Source organism: Tachysurus fulvidraco, chromosome 4, assembly GCF_022655615.1.
Source record: "Tachysurus fulvidraco isolate hzauxx_2018 chromosome 4, HZAU_PFXX_2.0, whole genome shotgun sequence".
Taxonomy (NCBI): Eukaryota; Metazoa; Chordata; class Actinopteri; order Siluriformes; family Bagridae; genus Tachysurus; species Tachysurus fulvidraco.
The window spans coordinates 3,759,525-3,772,032 of NC_062521.1; the positions used below are offsets into that span (position 1 = coordinate 3,759,525).

At 37.3% G+C, this 12,508-nt stretch overlaps 1 long non-coding RNA gene across 3 annotated transcripts; it reads right to left on the minus strand.

Annotated features, from left to right (window-relative positions):
* Window positions 1–5,662: 5,662 nt before the first annotated feature.
* Window positions 5,663–8,521, minus strand: LOC113655230. 3 transcript variants are annotated; one of them, XR_003443653.2, is made up of 5 exons: window positions 7,700–8,521; window positions 7,531–7,595; window positions 7,356–7,403; window positions 7,174–7,243; window positions 5,663–7,060 (listed from the first exon to the last, which is right to left on the minus strand). It is a non-coding gene; the product is annotated as an uncharacterized LOC113655230 (long non-coding RNA). The 3 variants fall into 3 exon arrangements; XR_007140454.1 differs by having other exon boundaries at window positions 7,174–7,403; XR_007140453.1 differs by having other exon boundaries at window positions 5,663–7,403.
* Window positions 8,522–12,508: the final 3,987 nt, after the last annotated feature.

A 12,508-nucleotide genomic window follows, 5' to 3' on the forward strand; every position in this document is an offset into this window, starting at 1 on the left:
TATCTATCATGCGGTGGAGTCAAAAGTTTATTTGGAAAGAAGGGGTCAATATATGTTTGTTTCATGATTTATACACAAAAAAACATTGGTAAAAAATAAAGAGTGAAAAAAAATCCAGACAAGAAGACAAGACAAAATCGACAGTTTTCCAGTGTAGGAACCTTGGAGATGTCTCAAGAACTTGCAAAGAAACTGCAGGAGATCAAATTGTCTAAATCATTGATAGCAATTTCTCGCTAGTACAAGTTACTTAAGATAATTTATTTCTTCTTCACGGTGTTCTAAATGGTGTGGCAGCTCAGCTGGCTGTAACTGCTGTAGCTATATATGTGAAAATCATCATCATCATCATCATCATCATCATCATCATCTGAGGTTTATAGAATCCTCCCAAATAAGCCTTATCTTCGACCCTCTTTGCAAGTAACAGATAAGCGCAAGTTCTTCTGTCTGAGCAGATTGCAGAGGTGTTCTAACGGTTGTCAGATGAAAGGCAGAGTTGAGAAACAGATGGTCCTTCCTCTCCGTCAAAAAGCCAGAAAGGTTGCGAGATAACAGCTGAGCAGACGACCAGAACGTCAAATCCGTCAGAACTGCTGGGGAGTAAAGTTCACAAAATGTTCCTTGAGCTTCAGAAACCAGAAAGGAAGAATCATCAGGATTTCCTGAGGAATTATACCAGGATATCCAACCGGGACAAATGTTAATGGTGGATGATTACGGTTTCTGGGAAGGACGGCAGAGTTTGATGATTCATTTAACTAGGATATCACCTTCACATGTTTGAGCAGGATATCTGACTGCTGGAGTTTTAAGTCTCAACGCCGTAATTCAGATGCCACAATTATGCATTCCAGAATAATGACTTTGAAACCATCGTCTTTATAAATGACTGCATTTCTGTACACACTGTTCTATTTAGGCTTACAGCCCCCCTCACAGCTGTTGATAGACTGCTTCTCTATCTCTTCTAGCTGAGGCTTTTAGAACTTTGAAGTCACTCACTTCCTAGGACAACGTTTGGTTTATTGACGTTTCAGCACTTTTAAGGTTGCGCCGACAACATGGCCCTCGGTCTCAGCAGGGGATGTCTTTTTATCTTTCCAACACAGTTACTCCGATCGGACACCTCATTCTCCTGTCGTTCTTTATCACACCATTTACATGTGAGCACATTTGCTCTAATATGTCGCCATAAAGTCACTCAAATTTCAGTTCGAGCACCTAACTGGGTCTGGAGTCAGAAAGGAGGCTGAAGCCTGTGAGGTGTGGAAATGGCCTTGTTCCAGTCAATTCTGTCTGGAAACAACAACAGAAATACAAGATAGTGATTCTAGAAATGATGTTTAATTTCAAGTTATGTTTTATCCAAAACCAAACAACCAATTATTTTTAAAGTCCCATTATCTGGCGTTTCTTCTTCATGTAGTCTCAGTGGGTATTTTGTTTGCCCACTTGTCTCTGGCTTACTTTTCAGGGGTTGAAATCTAGATTTCTGTGCAGCTGCTTCATGATGATAATTGACCTGATTCTCTGAAACCCTGAACCAATGATATCAGGAATTTCCTTAAGGTTTCCTTAAATTATCAGTACATCTGCATGAAATGTATTTATTTTCATTTCCATAAATGTTAATACCGTAAACCAGAAACAGTTTTTTTTCTTTTTTTTTTTATTTAGTTACTAAACCTAACAGGAAAGTTGAAGCTCACAGCCTCCCTGTTTTCCCTTTCGTGATATTAATAATGCAAAATAAAAGGTTGATCATGTTATCATGAGAAGTTGGAAATCCTGAAGACTTTCTGATGACAGACTCCTTCATTTAAGGGTAAATAAACACCTCCTTACACAATACTTCACCCAATCAATATGTTGAAAAATAGCAGAACATTTTTAAAACATGTTCACTATGATGTAACAACATTATAAAAAAAAAAAAAAAAAACAACAAAAAAAAATTGTGTTTCAGATTCAACGGTTCATCAGTGCTTTGGTGAAATAAGAAATATTAGAAATATTCCCCTCAATATAAAGTATTTTCACTTCCTAAAATATGACATAGATAGTCGAGAGAGAGAACAGGCACTATGTCAGTGGAAAAAGATCTCTGGAGATGGCAGTATCCTTCTTTGTAAAATGGCGCTAAAAGTAAATGATGAATCAATGAAGGAGCATCCAATTAAATTTCATCCAATTAAATCCAGAAACCTGCTTGGTATTTTTTTTTGTTGTCATAGGACAGATCCTAATCCTTTGGGTCATAAGCCTAGGAGTGATAAGTCTCAAAGGAAGCCCTAATACTGAGTTCCTGCCCCCTCTCCTGATCCCGGGCAGGTCCCGACTCGCATATGAGCTGGTGAGGTAGAGCGAGCGAGAAAAGGGAGAGAGAGAAAGGGTTGGTTAGCTGGGAGATTTTAAAGATGAGGAATGAAGATAACTGTAATGAACCCTAGAGAAACACATGGATCAGTCAAAAAAAATGTAAAAAAAAAAATTCTAAAATAGATAAATATGAGGAAAATCCCCAGCTGAACCTTCAGTCACTTGGAGCCATCAAAGATCTGCCCTGTAACTCAATCCAGAAGTAAAAGTGCTGAAGGATAGTACCAACAGGCGATGAGTGACATGGACATGGTCTGAAGGACACTTTAGTCTGTCAGTGTGTTTATTTAGAGCTGCTGGTCTGAACATTTCCATCTGGTAAGATGCAAAGCAAGGGAATGGATCTGAGACTAGAATAACAAATATGGTGACTGAGTTCACGTCTGTTTAAAACAGAAACACAGAAACAAATTCCAAAGTCTGTCTCTCTCTCTGTCTGGCTACCTCTCTATCTTTATATTTCTGTCTCTCTTTTTTCTCTCTCAGTCTCGTTTTGTATAACTCTCAAGCGATCAGTAGCAGAAAGGTTAAAGATTTTGCTTCTTATAAAATGACATAATTTACTGGGGTTTTTTGGGAAGTTTGGTGTGTTAACAAGGCTATATGTACTATTTATGATGGTGAGCTCATTTTTTAATCCTGAAAGTTTTTTTTTCCGCATTAACAAAATGGAATGATGTAAAATAAATAAATAAAGAAAGAAATAAATAAAGTTATTGTTAAAACTACCTCTCTATCTCTCTCCCCCTCCCCCCCCCTCTCTCACACACACACACACACACACACACACACACACACACACACACACACACACACACACACACACACACATTACAATAAAATTTACTTGTGATATTATTCTGATTACTGTGATGCAATCTCTCGGCACTTGTACGCTAATGTGCTTCAGACACCTAAATTTATGGCCGCGCTGATAAAAGGGCAAGGGTCAAAGGAAACTGATTACGTTGTGAAGAAAAAGAAACTTTAACAAAAATGCTTTTAAAGATGAGTCCGAACTGTGCTACATGGATGTCAATGTTAATGGAAAGATAATCCATCTCAATTTACAACATGCTGCACGTACAAAAATTTCCTGTTCCTCAGGAACATGACTAGAGACGTGTTTTGTATTTTGCCTTCCAAACTTCAAGAAAGAGAAAAAAAGGGACTGGTGAGGGAATGCAAGTGATTACTGAAAATGAAGACATTAGAGATGGAATGGATCAATGGATAAAATCTTTAGGAAAGTAATCATCTTTCGGACACGACACCACAACTCTTTACTGTTATTATATTCTTTTTTAAAATTATATTGCTGAATATTTTTTTTTGTTTCAGTGAGAAATACAATGTCCTGAAATTAGTATCATCAGCACTATAAGTACCTGGTTGGGCTTGACATATGTACTCAGTATATACTCAATGCATCCCTTTCATTACTGAGCCATAAATAAAAAAAAAGAAACAAAAAGGACATTTTCAGAATACAAATATACCTAAATCTCAAAAGGCATTGCAATTAGTGCAGTGCTGACATGAAGCAAGTGACACAGATGGATGATAGCATTGCATAAAGCAGCAGTTGGGTTGAGAGTGGAGAAAGTGAAATGAGAAAAGAGAGAGAGAGAGAGAGAGAGAGAGAGAGAGAGAGAGAGAGAGAGAGAGAGAGAGAGAGAGAGAGAAAACGAGAAACTCAATTCATTCACTCTCTCATAGCATATAAGAACTGGGCTTCATCATTGTCCCTTGATGTTGCAGATGCATATAAAAGACTCGTCCCCTGAATTCCTTAGTAGTCCTTAACAAACACACACAGGCCAATCTCCCTTCATCTCCTCTGTCCTACCCCCCACATTACCATGATATAATCTCTGCTCTTATATGCTAAAGTGGTCCAGAATTTATGGCCGTCCTGATAAAAGGGCACAGGTCAAAGGAAACAGACTACATTGCGAAGAAAAGGAAGCTTTAACACAACTGTTGCAATCTCACACTTTATGGTAAAGGTACATCATGTGTCTGTTAAATAAAAATGTTTATAAAGTAACTTAATAGCAAGCACATGGTATATTTTTACCGATTTAGAAATTATGATAACTCTACTAAGCATGCAAGAGCCATTTTAATCAATAGTAAAATCTTATTTTTTTTTAAATCCACAAACTATGGATAAAAAAAATGACCTACTTGACAAATTGTGTGTGAAGAAAAAAGGCATAGTATATTAGAATATTCCAAATTTCCCCAAATAATTATTTGTTAAATAATTATTTTTAAATTGTAAATAATTTTATTTGATAAAAATGTAAATAAAAAAAGCATTACTGTGAAATTAATTTATTAAAATATTCTCTATTCTCCAACATACTATTTATTGATTTATTTATTTATTTGGGACATGATCAGTTAGGGGGGGCACGGTGGCTTAGTGGGTAGCACGTTCGCCTCACACCTCCAGGGTCGGGGTTCGATTCCCGCCTCCGCCTTGTGTGTGCGGAGTTTGCATGTTCTCCCCGTGCCTTGGGGGTTTCCTCCCCCGGTCCAAAGACATGCATGGTAGGTTGATTGGCATCTCTGGAAAAATTGTCCGTAGTGTGTGATTGCGTGAGTGAATGAGAGTGTGTGTGTGTGCCCTGCGATGGGTTGGCACTCCGTCCAGGGTGTATCCTGCCTTGATGCCCGATGACGCCTGAGATAGGCACAGGCTCCCCGTGACCCGAGGTAGTTCGGATAAAGCGGTAGAAAATGAATGAATGAATGAATGATCAGTTAGACGATTCTCTGATTATTTTGAATTATTTTTATCTTTTAATTATCTACTGAATTACTACAACCATCGATGAGATCCATGTGTAAACCTGCATACAGGATATAATGAACATTTAATCATGTCTGGCCATGTGACGTTACATATGCCGGATATTATCTTGTGTGACAATTAACACGGTTCGTCGTATGTAGGTTTGTATTTACCTTTTTTCTAACAGATTTAACAAATTTTATATTTAGCTAGAAATCACAATAAAAAGTAGTTGTAAAGAATATCATATATTTACTGACTTAATTAACACTATTTAAACAAGGCATAGTTGACCAAGACAGTCAATGTATTTTAAGGATTTTAAGGCTTTCACCATGAGCCATTACTAGTGAAAAGAATACTGTAGTAATGGTTAGAATGAGTGGTGGTATTAGCAGTCTTCGAACGTCATCAAAATTCCTCCAAACTCCAGGTGAGATCAGGTTGTCGTGACTGCTTCTGCAATGTTATGTACATTTTCAGTGAGTTCAGCCTAAACAGTTATGTCGTAAACATATATTTGTACTTTTACAACATATTAAGTCAAATCTCCACAACGCAGAATGGATCAGTGTGTACGCAAGGAGCAGTAACCAAAACAATGAGTAAACTGAATTGCTCCATCATCATATACAAAGGCTAATGCTAGGAGGATTACAGCTTTTTACATGTGACCTAGCATTTGCCCACACATACACAGACACACACATGCATCCACACCCAAAGCAGCCTTCGTTTTCCCACGAATGATCAGAGTAAACAGTAATTCCTAAAACAGACGGTTGTGGGATGGCGTCAGAGCGTCTCCTCTGAGAGAGCGTTCAGCATCTGCTGGAATCGTGTCCATGAGATATAATAACGATATACAATGGTAATGGGTACGGAAAGCATATAAACAACAGGCAGGTGATGCTGCTCCTGTTTCTGCTAGTGCAGTTAGCACATCTATTTACTGTTCAACAATTCAGTGCTAATTAGCTACTAGTGAAAACTGAGACAGAAAAACTGAATAGCAACAGAGGAAAATGGACATAAATTTTTTCAGTCACATAATAAATTCATGTTTAACGCTAACATGTGCCCAACCCTGTTGAGCACTATAAGTTGACTAACCTACCAGAATCATTATGAGTTACCACTGAAAATGTGTGGGATAGCCTTTGAGATGTAGTAATAATATGAACAGTGTCACAAATGACACCGTATACAAGTTAGCATAACCTGTATATCCAGTGTTGATGTTATATACAGAGTCAGAGCAGATGGAGAAAACATAATCCCTGTGTGATATGCTACATTTTTAATCCGGGTTGCTTTACACAAATCCAGACAGGAAAGACGACTTTTCGAATATGCTGCATTCTCACTCTCACTGGATCTTGTATAAGCTTTGTGTGATTATATCATTATGCCACATTGTGGAATAAAGCACAAAAGAATGGTGGCATGTCGTATAAACGGGTTTATTGGAAAAAGAAATGTCTTCCATATTATTATTATAAAGAGGGCAAAAAAGATATTAGCTAACCGACTAATGTTTCTGAGGTAAACATCCAACAACGTAGCTAGCGAATGTAGCTGTGAGGCAGCCTGATGGAAAAGACATATATAGTAAGTATAGTGAAAGTGCACTGCTTTTAATGACACATAGATTAATGAAACCTTTTATATGACAGACCCAATTTTTCCTCAAAATGGTGGCCATATTGTATGTGAAGGTGGTCTACAATGAAACCTTTCTAAATTACCAAGTGTAATGTTGTTGGACTACACAGACAGCAGTTAGAGCTCATCTGTATGGTTCAATCTTTGTCCCAATGCCTTTCCGTGTCCCTCATTAGGTGTTGAAATTTGTCTCACTTCCTGTTAAGTGCTCTGCAAAGAACCATAGCAACCCACAATCAGTCCTCAAGCGTGAAGTGTTTACAAAAGGTATAGTGTTTTTTCTAAAAAAAAAAAAAAAAAATGAAGGTCTTGTGCCTACTAACACTGTTGTTAGAGCGAGTGTTGAAAGTGATTCATTTCGTTTTGCCATTTAGATGTCAGCTCATCAAAGTTCTTCAGAATAAACCAGCAAGTGAGAACAGCGTATGAAAGCAAAGGAAGCATTGTAAGTCAAGTAAGTGAGATTTGATCATGCAGAAAATGGTTTGGTATTTATTCAACTGACTATGAAACGGCCTACAGACTGCAATAATCCTGGTGTGCTCAGGCCTGCCTGGTTTGACAAGATAACAAAGACGTTAGTGTGCCATTTAGTCCCTTTGACACTTTATGTTTATTATCTTTCAACGTTAAAGCCAAGAAACTATGCATTTAACCCTACAGGAAATGTGTTAACTCACCTTTCCCAGCAATATGTTTCTCTTTTTTTTTCCTTAATTCTTGGAATTAATGTTAATTCATATACCTGTTAATAGTAATAACAATTATTCTTTGATTAACAATTGACATTTTACTTTCATTTATCCCATTAATGAAAATAAAGAAAAATCTATAGAAAAAAGAACTTACTTTTCCTCATATTCCATGAGCTTCAGGAAATTCAGATGACGTCACATGTTCAACTTCCTGTTGAACATGTGACTTGTAGAAGGTTCCAACTAGAAGGTGAATGTGTTAAATGAATGTTTTAAGTGTAAGTGTTACATTAATCAGTTGTCTGATTCAGCATGACATCTATTTTGTGGACAAATAAATGGTTAATTAAATGTTTAAATTAATTTAGCTGTTAAAGATTGTTAATTTGTTAACGCTAATTGGCTGTTCTAAATTAAAGTGAATTAGCATGATGTTAAACAACATATATGGAAACATATGTTGTATTGTACAGCCTGATTATTAAATTGATTTATATACTGGATGTATAGTATATAGAGTATGTATTAAAAGTGGCCAGATTGGTTTGAGCTGATAGTGATGAAGGTGATGGTGAAGAATGGTGACTGTAATTTAACAACTACTGTGTATCTCTCTCTCCCTCTCTCTCTCCCTCTCTCTCACTCTCTCACTCTCTCTCCCTCCCTCTCTCCTAGTCTCACTCTCTCACTCACTCACTCACCACTGATAACCTAGTAGTCCTGTAGCTGGAAAATTGCTGTGTTTGCACCAGACATTCTGTCCATGACTCATGCACTTTTCACTGTCATTAGGTCCTGGAGTTTAATGACACCCCACACTCTGGCACATCTCCTGCACACATTCAGAAACATTACCCTGAAAGCATTTTTACATCATCACACTATACATTCAGCTACCCAGGGGGTACAGAACAGCACAGCACACTTCAACACTCATTTACATACTACCACAAGAATGCACAGTCAAACTTCCTCACTCCAGATATACCACAACAGACTGTTTAACTAGGAACTAGCTTCAGTTCAGTTTATTTTTGTAGATGCTTTATAATGAATGTAGATGTTTAATGTGTGTGTGTCAGCCCCCATGCTGAGGTGCAAAGGGCAAACACTGAATTTTTCCTTAAAAAAAACAAAAAGCTTCCACACCTCCAGCAGCCTGCCCAGGAGGTCTGAGCCTTAACACATTACTGGCAGCAGTGAAGGAAGAGTAAACATTCACTCACCCCTAGCAATAGGCACGTGTGTGTGTGTGTTAGTGTGTGTGTGCCACAAGCACACATACGGTCTTTAGGTGAAAAATGTTAGCACAACTCTTACATACACACTAATCTAAACTGCATGCTATTATTTTTTCGGAAGAATAGTTAAATGTTATTAGCACATCTTTTGACACACGCACACCACACACACACCACACACACCATACCCCTAAATGGGATTTTGCTGCTTGGATGATTGTAGACAGACATAAGCTGCAAAGTCAGCAGTTCTTACTGAAGAGGACACACATGCATGTAATTAGCTCTTAAGACCCAAAATGTGCTTCCATTTCAGATACTTCAGATATTTGTGTGTGAGTGGCATTGTTCACATATTCAACTGTGTACCTTTTTGTGTATCTTTTGGATTAAAAGCTATATTCACTAAAGGTCATGGAATGGGTGAAACACTGCTATGGGTGGACTAGTAAATCTTTTAACCAGTCCCTGTTTGATAACTTTTGGGCAAAACTTACCATTATCATCAAGTATTTTCCATCCATCATTTTCAGACCTTTTGCATGTTTCCATGTCAACCTGTAAAAGAATGTTTACGTCAACAGTCCTGTCAAGTGTGTCTGTTGCTATGTACGAGACATCTTCATACAGGCTTTATTAGCTTCTCTTAGGACTTACACCATTAATATTGTGCGTCCTGTCATGCTGTCACATAATGCAATACCTGCTGTTTAGGTTGGTTATGTACCAAGACATGTAGGCATCATTTCTAAAGAAATGCACAAGCAGTGCTCCGTGCAAACTCAGGAAAGTTTTGGCAGCAATCTTGTATATTGCTTCACAGTGTGTTTTAGATACAGCAAAAATTCTTCAATTATCCCGGTATGATTTAAACCTTAACTTGAATCTTATAGGAACTCAGGAATATTTTTAATCATTTTTTAACATTTCAATCACATATTTAGTCATTGGCATGCTCATTTATTATAAAGCTAGATTGAATAGAAATATTAAATAAGTTGTTCCAGGGAACTATTTCACAAGGACTAATTTGTGATTGTTAGCAGCATCAACATTAGGCCGAGATTTAAGGACATCATAGTATCAAATGGCTACAAAATGAGAAAAACAGAAGCAAATTTACTAGCAATTACGATGTTTTCTAATACACGAAGCAACTGTATAAACCATAATGTCAAAATATACATGGACGTGGCTCAGTTTCTGTCTTAACGTGCAAGAATACCACAAAAAAAGCATAACTGGAGTAAACTGGAAAGTCTTTTAATGTGTTGGCAGCATGAATGAAAGTCTATAAAAATAATTACGAATACAATTACTGAGAGAGTTTAACAGCTAATTTGAATATATTTGATTTTCAGTTCCAAGTGAAAAACAAGTGAGCTGCAAATTTCTTTTAGCATTGTCAGAATAGACTGTTACAGTCACTAATGTTAGCTAGCTTCCCAGGCCATCCTTGAATAATTAGGCCAAGCTGTGTGAGCTCATACTTGACCTAAATGGGGGGGGGATGAATTGAATTGAATTCTGTGCTAAACATATTTGAACCCAAACATGTTCTACGTTCAGGAGCAGGTCAAAGGATTCACCATCAGCTTCTGTTACACTGGTTCCAGTTACATTTATTCCCAGTGCAAATTCTGATCAGCTCCGGTCTAACAGGTCAAGTTGAGTGACCTATCGGTAGAAGCGTCTGCAAGTCCCTCTGGGCATCTTAAATCATGGGAGGGAGGAAAGAAAGATGTCTTTACCGTTTCCTGCTGTGGATGTCCTTCATCTACTGGGTAACTGGAAGTGCACTAAAAGTGTGCTTCGGTGGTGACTCATGTGGGCAGATTGAGAGGAAATGCCCATGGGAGCATTTGAGATGAGACAAACAGAGGGAGAATGTTGTTTTCAAGACTGCTAAAACCTCTAAACAGCAGGAGTTTAATTAAAGACAGCATTGTTAACAAGTGCACTCTTAACCCAGCATGAGAGGAGTCATGATATTGATTACTGTCTGGTTCTTTTGTACAAACACACACACACACACACACACACACACACACACACACACACACACACACACACACACACTACATAGACAGACATAAACACACCCATACAACAAATAACAAAAATTCAATAATCTGTTCATTTCAAAGACAGACACCTGTTGTTTGAGCATTAAAAAGCCCAAATAAAATGAACCCAGTTGTCAACAAAACAGGCACTATTATATATTCCAAGTGCACAACAATTTATTTTATTTTTTTTACCTCAGCGCTCTTGAATTTAAATCGGCTCGGTCGGTAGGTGTTAACTTGACAATCAACAGCATTCAGTGTGATAAAAAAAAACTTTTCATGTCTTGGTTTAATGAATAAAAAATTGTAATCCCAGTCAAATTGCTGTGATGTGAGAGAAAAAAATAACATTTCTAATTTGTAAAAAACAAACAAACACACCGGTTCCTTTCGACACTCGTTTTTTGATTGGTTACAATACTGTTTTCACTAAATTGTGTGGTATTACGCAGGAAGGATATTTTAGCAGATGAAGCAACACTGGATGAGGGAACAGTTATTAGACTGGCACTCAATGGCAAACACACACACACGGACATGGCATGTTTTATAAATGTTTAATAAAATAGATTGGGATCTGTGTACACTGTAGCCCATCCCTTTAACACAAACAGTGTCTTGTTTGTCTGCGTGTCTCTGTTTGAGCGTTTACAGGCCACGAAGCTGTAAACCAGCAGAGCCACTTAACCCACAATGCATCATGTCCACCTTTATGGTTCAACTTCTTTGTCCAAAATCAGACAGCCATGACATAAAGTGGTCTGGAAGATCTGGTAGTTCAGGATAAAAATATTTCATCTGAATACTCAATCTATTAAAATGGCATTAATTATTACTCGTGTAAGTAGGACATCACTATACCACCACACTACTCAATATTATTGTATTGTTTTTATTGGGAATAAACTTGAATGCATTTCTGTCTCTGAAGAACAATGAGGTGATTAAGGATCATGTGTATAAACCTGGCCGTAGATCACCACCTGAGGTGAAATAACAAGGCATTTCCAGGTGGTTGTGAAAATAAATTGGAGTCTATGAGATGTAATGAAGTCTTGTCGAGTCTTCGCTAAACCGGTTTAAACCTAATGCGCCCTCTGGTGTCCATGTGTTCCTGTGTGTTTCTAACAGATAGAGCGTGTATTTTATTTAGTAAGTTACAGGTAAAACAGTGAAAATTAAATATAAAAACATATTTAGTTTGACCTAAATCCATGCCACCAATGTGTACTATTTCCAGGAAATCAGCATTTTATTTAATAAAAAAACTGAGCCCATCTTACACCAACAATTCTGCCATGGTGTCTTATTCACCCAATCGTATGCATAACGACAACATTAACTTGTTTCTGCATGATTTTATTATTGCTGCAGCTTCATGATTATCTGCACAGATAATTGCATTTCCATGAATCACATTTCTTTGTATGGACATGTATGTAATTGCTATCTTTACTTAGAAAAAATAAATAGCAGTGGGAAAATGTATTAGAAAACAGTATGAAATCTGTACATTTGAATATTGACCTTGTATGTAAGTTACTGTAGTACTGCATGAGGGTTTGACTGAAAAGAGAATGAATGCATTTTCATGCAATTTAAAAAAATAGGTGGTCTCAGCCTTTTGTACTATACTATGTAGTGGTTAAGGTG